The sequence below is a fragment of the Nyctibius grandis genome, chromosome 9 (assembly GCF_013368605.1).
Source record: "Nyctibius grandis isolate bNycGra1 chromosome 9, bNycGra1.pri, whole genome shotgun sequence".
In the NCBI taxonomy this organism is placed as follows: Eukaryota; Metazoa; Chordata; class Aves; order Nyctibiiformes; family Nyctibiidae; genus Nyctibius; species Nyctibius grandis.
Genome location: NC_090666.1, coordinates 32,194,280 through 32,207,907, shown reverse-complemented (window position 1 = coordinate 32,207,907; position 13,628 = coordinate 32,194,280). Strand labels below are relative to the sequence as shown.

The following is a 13,628-nucleotide window of genomic DNA, read 5'->3' as shown; positions in this document are numbered from 1 at the left end:
CTGGCAGAGACTTTCCCTGTGCTATGGAGAGAGCGTGTGTGCATATTTTATTCCTAGGATAAAACTAGTTCTGCCTTCAAAGAGCCTTTGGTAATAATTTTCTCTCACTTGCTACCCAGGCAAGCAGTATTCAACCTGTGGATTTGGTATCTTAGAAGTGTCCTGAGCCAGTTGTTGTTTTGGAGCCCAGCGTTGCATGCACAGAACCCGGAAGCTCTCAGTGGGTGAGAAAAAGCAACCTTTTCCAGGTACCCTTTGAGGTATATACTGAATGATTATTTGTTTTTTAAAAGTGGATTAATATTGGTTAATCTTTGTCTGAGTTAATGTTGAAGAACTAGTGAATTAGGATCTTTCTTCTACTTCCAAAGGAATCTATATTAGTTTTGCTTGTTCTGGTTGTTGAAAATGAGAAAATGACTTAGTCGTGTTGCAAAGGAAAATATCATTAAAGACAATGAACAATCTTGCAAAGGAAGTGTCTCACTGTGAAACCTGACACCAGTGGGTTTTTTTCTTTTGTGAGGAGGTTATATTTATGTTCTCCCCTCCCATCCCTAGTCACCCCTCTTCTGCTAAGTGATGTGGAAAATGTTGGTGCCAAAAAATAGCTAGATGAAATATTGATAAATGTGGGAATCACTTACTTAGAACAGAGGCAAATTAGAAGGCAGCTGTTTTTCATCTTTTCTGTTAACTTGGGAGGTGGTGTGGGGTGGGTGTGTGGGTGTGTGTGTGTGAAGAATTGAGGCTACTGATTTATCCCCATATCATGCTCTTGGAGAAGGGGAAAAAGCAAGAGTGCTGAGAGTGAGAATCAAGCACACAGCATTTCTTCAGGCTTCTATTCATTATAGATTGACTTTTAAGAAATTGAGGGAATAGCTTTTGCAGCTTTTTGCCTCTGCTCTATGTCAAATATCATAAGTGCTAGGGATGATGTGAGACTAATTCATGGTATGCTTTATTCCCGAAGGAACTTTCTACTTGAAAAACTTGAAGTGGAATGAATGTTCTCCTGTGTTTACAGCACTGGGGAGATGTTGTGGTGCTGAGCATGGTGTCTGGGTTAATTCTAGACTGACTATCAGAAGGGTATTGTAGTAATAAATACAACTAAGGATTTGAGAATCCCCATGCAATATGATAATGGGGAATGTAATTTAAATTCTTATATAGAGCAAGTGGTTTTGGCATTACTGTGGATAGATCCTTCAAATTCTCAGTTCCAGGGATGGCCAAATAACAAAGTTAGGAATTATAATACAGAATAAACCAGAAACATTTATTCTGGCATTTTTAATACTTGTATCTGCAGCTCTGACTATAAGTCAGAAAGGATTGATAGAACTGAGAAGGATTCAGAGGTGGGCAGAAAAATCAGAGGTATGGAATGACAGCCATAGGACCAGGGAGTAAACTAGAACTCTTTAGTTTGGAAAAAAAATCTTGGTTGTCGGCTGAGTGTGTCATAAAACTAGAAATGGTGTGGAGATAGTAAACAAGGAAATAATCAGTCTTATCTTCATTTAAATAAAGGGAGAACTCAATAAAACTTGGCCAACATACTTAAAACAAGTCTTATTTTCATATTTTAGTTTTTTTAATACAAGGCATGTGCAATTGATTGTGAAACTCACTATAATAAAATGTCAAGAAGGCCAAAATGGGTTCAGGAAGAGGTTAAATTCATAGAGGTTAAACTCAGGGACTATGAAACATGATGGTCTGGCTTCTTAAGTCCATAAACTGCTGATTGCCAGAAGCCAGGAGGGTGTATTTGGGAAAGAATTGCTGTAAGCTTACTCTGGCTTTATGTGTTCTTTCCCAAGGCAAGTGCTACTGATGGTCACTGGAGATAGGTTATGCATAAGAATGAGACATTGGGGCATTCTTATGGCTTGCTTTCCAACATCTCTAGCTGTCTGACTCCATTTACAGACATGATATTTTGGTAATGTTCCACTTAATGAGTAAACTATGTCTTTATATTTATTCTGTACTCCTCTCTTCATACATCAAGGTATATAGTAGCCTTGTCTGCCAGAGCATCATGCAGGAAAGGAACTTCTGAGTTACCTATTCAGTGTGACTCCATGAATTTCATGAGAGCAATTGCTTCATGAGGTGCTGATCCCAATTCTGTTTTGTCTCTCTAGCAGCATCTATACACTCACTTCAACTTCACTTGCTGTCACTTCACCCATCTTGGAAGCCTTTTCCACTTCTATTTATTGAAGTTACTTACTGTTGTTATCTAAGTAATTTAGCTGTTGCTTTCCTAGTTGGGACCCATGCTTCTTTCCAGCCACTAACCTTTCTGTTTGTCCATTTTTGGTTTTAAGTATTCCTCCCTTGAAATAATGGGTGGGGGGAATTTCCTGCTTTTGTCATGAAAGAGATGGAAGTGTGGTGTTCTGGTTCATGTTTGTGAATTTGAAGGAAGTGACAGTGTAAGCTGTTAGTTCTATAAAGTTCCTTTGACAAGTAACAGACAATTGTATTTCACATGGGCAAAATGCACATGAGATTTTGTTGTTCTGGATTTTGCTTGTTTAATCCTGTAACTGCCATGAGTGAATTCCAGGTCAATGCCAGTGTCATATTAGCACTGTGTGAGCCAGTGCAGTGAAGCTGCAGGGGCACACTGGTTCGTTAACCTCTGTAGCAGTGTGCTCAGAAAGTGTGTATATTTTTACTGCTGTCCCAGAGACTGGGAGTGGGAACTTGGAAGTTTCCCACTACAATCAATAGGAAACCAGCGAGTACTTAGGAATGAGAACTGCTTTCCTTTCTGGTATCTGGCCTATTGCCTATTTTTGTGGTTTATATAATATTCCAGCTTTCATACTCCTCTAGGGGTGCAGAGGTGACTGCTTTCTTCCCTGGCCATGCATATTAAAATACAGCTTGCATACAGTGTGAACATATGCATCTCTGGGCAAGCCATCTTCAGGGAGCTAAGGAAATTTTTGTACCTTCCTAAGAAGGATGTCCTGTTGAAAAATGCTGTCCTGAGGAAAATGAAAGAACTATGGCTTAAACACAGGACTTTTAAACCAATGAGGCAGGCTTCCTTAAAAAAGGACTAGCTAAAGTTTAGGGGCTAGACAGATACCACAGTTATACTCTATTTTCTACGACTAGAAGTTTTCAAACTAAGTTTCTAGCTTTTGTAGTTGTGAAGAAACCGTTTAGAGTGCAGTAACTGCTGCAGCCATAGCCACCTGAGTTGGCAGGCAGCCTGACACAATAAGCCTTGAGGTGTGAATTCCTCTCATTCATTCAATGGATGGCTAGTTCAAATGGCATTGATACAATTTTAAAGGTTAACATTAACTGTTTCAGTGTGCATCAAAGCAGCTAGAAAAATGGGAGGGCATGTAATGAAGGTGAGTAGTGTTGTGTTGTGCAGTCTTTTAACAGCACAGGGTGAGCTAAACACTTGGCTTCTGAGTATCTGTGTAGCCCAAGTCTGCTCAATTAAAGAAACATTAGGTATAGATGAGCAGCAGTGAACAATGGAAAGTATGAAGTGAATAAAGAGAAAGGGGAAAAATAGACCTTTGTCATTTCAACTGGAGTTAGTCATGTATTTGCCTGCTGGCAGTCTCATGCTCACCAAATTCTTTGACGCCCTTGGCATGCAAAAAGGTTTGCCGACTTGCTGGATTTGGGGTTGTTACCTATCTAGCCTGAAGGAGGAGAGACCAAGTATGCTTCCTACCTGGCAAGTAGAAGCTTATGAGATAAGGAAGTGCCTGCTGTATTTTGTTGCTGATGGAAATAAAGAGTAATTTCTATTTTTCATTTAGCGCAAAAAGATTAGGTTGAGAGGGAGAGTGCTGTTGCTATGTAGTCTTGCTCAGGAGGAATTGGCATGCCCTTTAAAAATGGTTTTGTGCTCATCTGAGTTAGATAACATGGAAGAAATTTACTGTATGAACTTTTATTTTAAGGCAACTCCAGCTGCTAAATAACCATTCTGAGAGGCTGAGATGCATCTAAAAATCTCCCTTCTCTTTCTCTATGTCAAACATTACTTAATTGCTCTAATTACAGATTGTTACTGATATTTTTCAAATTGCTGTTATGTTAAAGGACCTCAGTGCCATAGTTTGGGGAAAAGACTGCTAGCCTCAAAGTGCTTCAGTCTGGAATGAAGTCAAGCGGTATGAAAGTAGCAGAGGAAAGTAATAAATCTTTCCAAGACATTCAGCATAGATAAATTATCCAGGAAGAAGAGCCCTTAGATTCGCATGGAAGTCAGTTCTGCAGAAGCCAGGAGCAGACAGACATTGGAAACTGTTAAAAATATGGGAATATTAATTTGAATATTTATAATTAGTTATAGCAAAATCCTCTTAGGCTGTGTCCTCCCTTTACAGAAGCTTCTAGACAGCAGATTCTCCTTGTTCCAAATCCATTTGGACATGAATGACATAGTAGATTTTTGCCAAGAGGCCTGGAAGGTCAAATAGCAGATCTAGTCCAGAATACATTTGCTGGACAAAATGATCTTAATTCTATTCATTGGGCCTTGAACAGGCTGGCAGTTACCCCAGGAAGGTTGAATTGTTTCTGGGTTTGAATTGTCCTGGGTGCCCATTGCCAAGCACTTCAGAAATTATGCTGCAGGTTTTTCCATCCTGACTCAATGGGTTTGTTAACACGTCCTATCTATTTTTTACAAACTCAAAAACACAGTGAAACAGCGCAGCTTTCATGTGCATATGTAAAACTATGTCAGCGCTACCTTAAAATCTGCCTAGTTTCACGTTCTGCCTTGAGTCATTACTTTCCCTGGTGTATCACATGTACTTTCCAAAGGAAGGGGCCAAATGCTGTGAAACTTATTGGAAAGGTTTAAAATCTTTGACCTGTTCTATGTTCTACTTGTTCCTGTTTTTCTTAAGACTCTACAATTGGTAATTCCATTCAGCCTATCCCATAGTCTTCTAATCAATTCCCTCAGAGATCTTTTTCCATTTGGCCGTTCTTGGAGACTTCTGATCTTGTTGCCACAAACTCCATAACTGGTTCGTTTTCATAACTTGAAAGTGTTACAAAATTTAAGGGTGCCCAGTATTTCCCAAACTTTCCATTAATTTTCCAGTGTCTGAATCTGACAGCTGCCCAGTCCTTTAACCTGATGCAGTGCCTACTACTGCCCTAATTGACCCTGCTGACCTTGCACAGCTAAAGCTGTGCATCCCACCGCAGAGATGGCTGCACTCCAGGGCTGGGTGTAACAATTCACATATAAAACTACAATACCTGGAAAGCAGCTTGGGACAAAAAGGGCACTTGAATGTGTCAGATATTAATGCCTGTGTTCCTGGAGGCCTTACTGTCTCCCCAGTAAAACAGGTCCAGAGATTGGCTTTGTTTCCCTATGGCTGAATTCAGCCAAGATCGTTCCTATCCAACTTCTTAAGTGACTTGAAAACACTGAAATGAATTGCTTTAAACCCTAATAAGTAATTTCTATTACTGAGAAGGATGTATTCACTGCCAGCATGGTACTGGTGCTGAAAGTGGATTACATTAGCCTTTTGTTTGAAATCAATTGAGTTTACAACTCCACTTCAAAGTCTTTAGAGCTTTAAAATAGAGCCAGCAGAAACTGTTTAACAAGTCAATGCTGCCCTGGGATTTGCATTGTTCTATCTTTAGTTGTGAGAGGGAAAGACTTCATTTTCCTGTACTTTCACTTCACCCAGGGAGAGTGGTGAAGAACAATAAGCAGCCTATTCAGTTTTGCCTTACCACTAGTTTGCTACGTTTCACCTTGGTGCAAATGCCGCCCTACACAATGAATTGCGATTCCTCCACAGTTTCAGAGTGCTTTCACTTTAAAGCTTGATCACACTGTCCTTTTGGATTGTTTCACTTTTCAAAACTTTAGTTATGATGAAGAATCCCTTAAAATGAGTTGTTGGAAGTGTGGAGCCTTTTAGACTTCACGCGTTAACTTATTCCTGTTGTACAAAGAGCAGCACATTCTTTCAAATGTTTGTCTTTGCTCTCTCATTTGTGGCTCAAGAAGCAAGGAGGCTGAAGCAAGCAACAAGGTGCGTTTTACGTTAGTGAAAGACTACATCAGTTTTGGCCTGCTTTTTGAACCTTCCTTGGTCTGTGTTGTTCCAACTCAGGAGTAAAACTTCTGTATTTTTCAAGGGCCACTGACTTGGAAGAAGATGGAAGTGAAACATCAACTCTGAGGAAATAAAAATCCTAGCTGTTTCCTTCTTAAGACTGAGGTAGTTTAATCTCTAGTGTGAGGAGGAAGTGTAGGGACTGGGTTACTCAAAGTCTGTCAAAAATGCGGCAGATAATGAAGAGCCGTATGCACTTAAATCAAGCCTGACTCCTGGTGTGTTGAGTATGCAGATTCTTCTGTAGCTCTGCCACAGAGGGAACCCCAGACAGTTCTGGATTTCCCCCCCCCCTCTTTCCCTCAAGGACAGGAGAAAGGGAAGAAACAGACTTGCTATACTCTTACTATTAAGAGACCTTTTAAATGCATTGAGACACTTCCCATGCACTTCACATCCATTAAGTCATGTGGAAGACTGAGGTTCATAACTGGTGTGTGATTATGGCAGAGTCTGAAGCAGTTTCCCACAGTCCCTGGGTCATGACCCCTTTGGGGTAAGTTAAGGCTGATTTTGCACTTTTTTTCTTTGGCTAGAAATGACTTCCTTCAGGGTAGCCTGTATCTTTCCATGAAATGCTTTAACTGTGACAAAGGTACTGTTTTCTTAAATGGTTTTGCCAGAAAAGTCCTCATTCACCCCACCTCATCCCATTAACATCCTGTCTTTTTCAGGCTCTGCCTTGGTGCACAAATAGAAGCAAAGTTAAGAGTAGTCTGGCAGCATGAAGTGCTAAAGTTTTGGACTGCCCATGGCATTTGCTGCTCAGAGCTTCCTTGTTCGTCTGGCAGATGCACAAAAGTACTATTGATGGAACCAAACAGATCTTGGTGTGTGTGTGGAAGTGATAGTTAATGGATAAAGCAGTGTGGCTCCCTCTGGAACTGTTGTTTCTATAAAGCATACATATTTGTTTCATTAGTGTTTCACAGTATTAGTAAAGACAGAGGTTTAAATATAAAGTGAGCAAAGCTTGAATTGGATTTTATACTCTGAACCTTTACCTTATGATTTTTTAGTGTCTCTATGTTCCAGCATGCATAGGATTGATGATAAGACTGGAGGCTGTGAGGAAAGGATACTTATTTTTGCTTTTTCCTGAAGACCGGTGCAAGGGAAAGCAGGGGGAGGAAAAATATAATAAACTCACACCTTGTGCTTAGATCTTGGAAAAACATGCTAATATCACAAAATGTCTCTGAATGAACAATAACTGATATTTACAAATAGTTTCTTCTGTTGCAGTGCAATTTGCATCCTAACACAAGCTCTTCATCATAAACACTGGTTTCCCTGTGCTGATACAGAAGGCACATCAGTGCCTCATGCTGCCAAGCACTGTGGTTTTTCAGAAGGAAGAAAAGGGCTTAATGCTATTTGTTCAACCCAGCCAGAGATCTACTGTTTATAATCTGAAATATCATAAAATGTGTTTTCAATTACCTCGTGCATATTTTTAAAGAATTAAATTTCCATCAAAGGATTTTGTGAGCTGTTTGATCTCACTGTGTCTAAAGAGCCCAATCTAACTGGAGATAGTTTTGTCTGAACACACACAGCACAATTCTAACAAATGTGCCCTTTGAGTGTATTTGACTTTAAGAGAAATCAGTCAATTTATTAGTAAGAGAAGAGGATGGTGGGGGGCTAATTGCCAGTGTTAGCTGTGAAATGAGTAGCTAAAGACTGGATGTGCAAAGGGACTACGGTTCTTTGTGCTATATGGCTGACTTAAGCTTTTGTTTTCTTCTGTGTTCATCTGGATATAGTATTCCATTTTCCAGACATTTTTAAGTGTGAGACAGAGCCCTACCCTACTGTGAGAACCTGAGAACAAAAGATGTATTTTTTGTTGCAATGATAAAAGACTGCTTGTGATGCCATTGTACTAGGCTGTGTACAAGCACACAGATTCTTTGCACTGAATTTCAACACACAAACCAAAGATAAAAAGAACAAGAAGAGGAAAAAAAAAAATGAAATGGTTTTATCCAGAAACAGTGTCAGATGTTTGAATTCCTACTACTTGGTTGTTCTGCCTGCTAGACCATGTTGTCTTTCTAGTGTCAGGCTCTAAACAGTGTAATGATGGAATTCAGGTATCTGCTGCTCCTGGATGGAAACTGCATTTCCTGAAATAAGAAAGCAAGGCAAAATATTGTGAGTCCACGGTTTTGCTTTCTGTGCTGATACATCTTACACAAAGAAACACCTGGAAAAATTAGCTTAGGTCTCAAGTGATAATTAGTCCAGTGGATTAGCATGCTCATGTTGCTATTTTAGCTTTGGAACTGGCCTGGATATGTCTATGGAATAGTGTACTGCCCTGATTAGGCTTACATGAGATGTAAGACCACCTTTCCTGTTCCATTAGAGTAGCTGTTATGTCTCCTTTATCAATGAAGCTGTTTACTAATAATTCTCCTACTGCAGTCAAGCATGTATCATGGCTTTTGATCTCTTTTCCCCTCATCCTTTATTTCTGGGGAATCCTGACATGAAAGCAGAGTTTTTCTTACATGTCTTGCTTCTTCCCAGCACTTACTGCTCACCTTCAATCCAGGTCTTGTTTTGGTTCAGCTGAAGATTGGGTAGCTGTAGATATAGTTTTTCTTGTGTGCTAGTTTGCAGTCCTCTTTTAGAAAACTAAACTTACCCGCATTTAACTAATTAATGAAAATGCACAAAGTTAAATTGAGATTAAGTCAGGAACACTTAATTACATGTGTTTGTGTGGTGGCATTTCGTCTGTCTTGCTGACACTGTAATTGTTACTTAGGCAGTGCCTATGATATCACAAATAGACATCATGTAGAAAATAAGCAGCAGTAGGTGAGGCCTTAAAAAGACAAAGAGCCTGTCTATGCAGATGTCATCTGTACTAAGGAGAAGGAAAGAGAAAGCCAGACACTCTGTACAGCCACAGCACAGTTGTATCTAAACAGAAAGGGGCCTGTTTTTCCAAAGTTTCCAACTAGTGATAGTGGAGGCAGTAATGAGATACAGAACTGCTTTCCATCTTACTCTGCCAATTCAGCTCCAACAAAGATGCCAAATAAGTTTCCATTTATGAGCTTTTTCAGTAGAAAACAGCTTTAGCAAAAATTTCTGCTCTTTTTTTCTGCTGAAATTGTCTTTCCCAGTTTGTGATATTTGCTACCTGTCTGACTCTCATTAGCACAAAGCAATGGAAGATTTGTATAAATTACATGTATGGAAAATCCCTAAATCATTCACTAGCTGTTTTGTAGTATTTCTGGAAGGGAAAGTAGTGACATCTCTAGGGATGGTTTTTCTATCAGCTGGACCTTCACTAATGTGATTAACAGGCTAAATGCTCCAAATAAATCCATCACTGGCATCGGTTGCATCAGAGGTGAATTTTGGTCATTTATTAATACATCAGTAAAACCCCAGTATTCATTTCCAAGAGTCAGTGGAAAAGGATCAAATTCAGTACTTATTTTTATCCACACTGTGTTTCAAATTAGGGTTTCTATACAACGTGTACAAAACCATTAACATCTTCTGACCTTTGCTTCTACTGAAATATTACTGGAAATTCCCTAAGATCAGAAGCACCCTGACTGCAGTACACCATGTTCTGATTACAGGTGACTGGTTAATTCTAAGGACTTATCGACACCATGCAAGCCTCAGTGGGGCAGAGCAGGTTTGTTTTTCCCCTTATTTGTTTTTATATTTGTTTTTAACCAATAATGTAAGGAGCACGTATAATAATATGTGCTAATCTGGATCTTATTGCAAGGCAGACTCATGTTTGTTAACAGTCACTTGTTATATCATGTATATAGAAGCAGGATGTGGGTCACAGAAAATGGGATGTTACGTCTGAGAAAGAAGCTTTGGAAATGTTTTGGGGCTAAACTGGATGAACAAGGTAACAAGAACTGTAGGCAAGAGATCTGATTAAGCCCTTATTGAGATGTAGAGAAGGGCAAGAAACATCAAGGAGAAGAGAGGTGGGGATGTTACTTTTTTGAAACACCACAGAGACCATTATATACTTACCATATCCAATTCTAGTAGCCACAATTCACGAAGGAGGCTGAAATTGGAAGAGATTCAGGAAAGAGATAAAAGAATGATTCATTGTCTGGAAAAATGCCTTGAAGTCAGAGACTGAAGAAGCTCAGTCCATTTAATGTTTTAAAGGGATAAAAATGTGACTCTAACTGGTTATAATTGTACCTACCTGGACAGGAGGTTCCTGATGGTAGAATTAGGTAGAACTAGACCCAGAGGTTTGAATCTAAAGGAGAGTTTAGTTTTCACTAGAACTGAGATGCCAAAATGTTTAACAATCTTAAAAAATAACAATATGGCTTTAGAGACATCTTAGGGTGACTGGATGTCTTCTCTAAAATAAGTGGAGGAATTTTTGCATAATTTCTTTGGGCTGTGTCCCACCAAGCTCAGACAAAATGATTGGAATAATCTTCTAACTTTGAACTCAGTAAAAGTTCTCAGTTGCCAGTTTGAGCTCAGTTCAAACTTCCAGTTTGTGGTCCAGTTTATAGTCTATCTGAAAACCTATTAAGAAGCTAATTAGTGTTGTCTGATTTTTGGAGGACAGATACCTCTTATAAAGCATCCTTGTAACTGGTGCCAAGGGAAAGCCTCATTAGAGCCTACATGACTTGGATAGTTACCTTCTCTATTGTTACCATATTGCTTTAACTCTTGAGTTACAGCAGGCTGTCTTCCTGAAAATCATGTTGAAAGACTCAGAGGCCAAATGAAGGCTAGAATCTCTTGGTACTGTAGCACAGGTAAGCTAGGGAAAAACTGGAGTGTACAGCCAGCCTTAGAGCACAGGACAGGGACAGACTTTTGAGCTTTAACCCCACTTCTGCAGTTTTCGAGAATCACTTTGGTCAAATATGTTATGACTGAGTGAGCACAAGTGTCTGTGTCTGCCCAGAACATGCTCAAGTGTAAGATTTGTGTAGAAGAAGCAACGGAAGCTTGTGTTAGTTTTTTGTGTGAAACAGAGAAACTTTGGGAAAACTCAAGCTTAATGAGGATGATTTGGGCTATTTTGTCCACTGTCGCTGTGACCTTTAAAAACAATAATAGTAATTTGAAGAGAGCCACACAGAGCAGCTGGGTAGTATTACTGTTAGGTGTGTCAACCACAGGAAGGCCTGCTGTCTCTTTCTGTCAGGGCTATGGGAAAACTGGCAATCTTTTAAAATGCCTCACTTCTCAGCTCATACTCAAATTGAAACACAAAAGAAGAATAAGCTCTCTTTATCCTCAGTCTGTCTGAGGAGTCAGCTACTGATAATGAAAACATGTATGGTATTGCACAAGGAGAATGACTTATTTTAGGAGTAATTTGCAGTCTTTCAAAGAGAGTTGCCACTGTATCAGTTACAGGTAAGCCTATATAACATCTAATCAAGAATGTATTGATCTGAGTTTGAGAGGAAAAGCTGAAAAGCAATCAGGTTTTATTGAACAAAATTTTCAAGAGTAACAGCACAGTATTTCCATGACTGAGTAAAAAATTGGCCTGTGCTAGTGCTTTTCATGTAAACACATTCTTTTTTTCATGTAACCTTATTTCATGAGACTGTGTTTATTCCAAAATACACAAATCATCCTGGGTGAAAGCTATAAACTTTATCTTATTTGTTTTAGTTGGAAATGGCCTTGCTCTCTCTGACCCATAGAAATTGAATAGTCTGGTGATTGGCACAGTGGAGAACAATTTAGGCTTATAGATTGCATTTACCAATATATGTGGAAGAAGGGTGCATCTGTTTTCTTGGGCATTCTAGGGAACAGATCATCTTCCAGGAGGTGGCAAATTTTTCTGTCTATGCTGTCAGTCTCTACACCTCACTCTTCTTGCAGACTTTTTGTATGTCTCTTGGAAATATCCAGAGACAAGGAGTCATACAACGTGTTTTTAAAGTTTTTGCTTCATCTGTGTTCACAAAGCTCTGTTACAAGCAGTAACCCTGAAAATTTTGCTGAGTCCCAATTTAGGAGATGGATGTCCATAGTTGAAGTTCTGCACTAGATGCATCTTAGGGTGAATTTTATTCCCTATGATAGCGCATCATAAACCTAACACCACCAGACTTCACTGAACAGAGCAGTGATTACTCTGTGGCTTTTTTTTTAATGTATGTACCTGTTGTTTAAAGCTCGTACCTTCTCTATTTGCAGATTGCTTAGTAACGTACAGAGGATGGTCTGTTTCTGGCCAAGGCGCCTACTTTCTTACCAGGCAGGTTGTCCCACTTGTATTTGTGCTATTTTCCCTGTTTTTTTCTGCAAAGTTCTAGGTGTAGCAGCCACTTTTGCATCTAACCTGAGTTAGCTATTACAAAGGAAAAGAGAAAGCTGGATTGTACCTATCTTCCTTCTGTACCTGTTAGCTCTGAATGGGGTATGATACTACAGTAGACTAATCCTAAGTCTCAGCTTATTACAAGGCACCAAAACCAGTCTAGGTTTGAGCTAGGGGCAAAGAGAATGGCTGAAGCACTAAGATTCAGCAGTGGCACATTATCTGTGGATATGGCAATGCACTGTCTACTTTGGATGTCTTGGAATTTAGAGACAATGGGGAGGGAGGAGAGGTTCTTCTGTAGGAAGGCTTGCTGTTAGAAGTAGGAAACACTCCCTTGCATGGCTCTTCTTCAGGGAAGAAATAAAATATTTATTTGGGGAACTCAGTGTACAAGGGAATATTTTTCTAGTATTGAAAGTCTCATGGGGACTAGGAGTGGTTCAGGTTTGTTTCTTTACAGGGAATGGCCTGTATTCTTGCCAGACATGTCTTAGCTCTGATTAAGTTAAATCTTGATTAAAGGAAAGTTTGCTATATTTTATGTGATTGGACTTTTCTTCCCTGCCCCCTCCCCCATCCAGAGATCCCTACAGTGCAATAAAAAGAATATGGGCTCCCTTTAAGAGGCTACATTAAAGGAACTATACCTCTTCAACAAACTGATGCAAGTCGTTGTAATCCTTCCAGTCTCCTCTTGTGAATGTCTGCTTCTCAAGTGGATTCAGAAATCCCCAAAGAATTTTAGATAAACAAGATTATATTATGTAGTCAATAAAAGGAGAAGCAATGAACTACTATGAGCATTAAACATGAAAATTATAGACTAAAACACTTTTGCAAATTATAGTCTTATCAGTTTTTAAAATACTGAAAGGTCTGCAGTTCTTCTTTTTCTTCCTTTTAAGATTAGAAGTTTAATCTGGTATAACCTTCTTCTGGTTAAAGGGATGTCAATGATTGCATTTTCAATTACTGTATTGTCCACTGTTCATGTGTGTCTGGACCTCTAAATAACATCTGTATAAAACTTCTGAGGGCAGTAGCCCCATTCCTGTAAATTCATTAATTTAGTACACTTTGAATCTTGAGTCCTTTAAAGGGCTGTGAATTAAGCTTGCAATGAATTTCCATTTTCCCTATTA

At 39.3% G+C, this 13,628-nt stretch overlaps 1 protein-coding gene across 1 annotated transcript in view; it reads left to right on the top strand.

The window, feature by feature from the left end:
- Nucleotides 1-205: 205 nt before the first annotated feature.
- Nucleotides 206-13,628, top strand: part of MYLK (myosin light chain kinase) — a 197,739-nt gene continuing 184,316 nt past the window's right edge. Inside the window, exon 1 of the mRNA XM_068407496.1 lies at nt 206-260. The gene's annotated coding sequence lies outside the window, so the exon portion shown is untranslated. The remainder of the gene's footprint in view (nt 261-13,628) is intronic.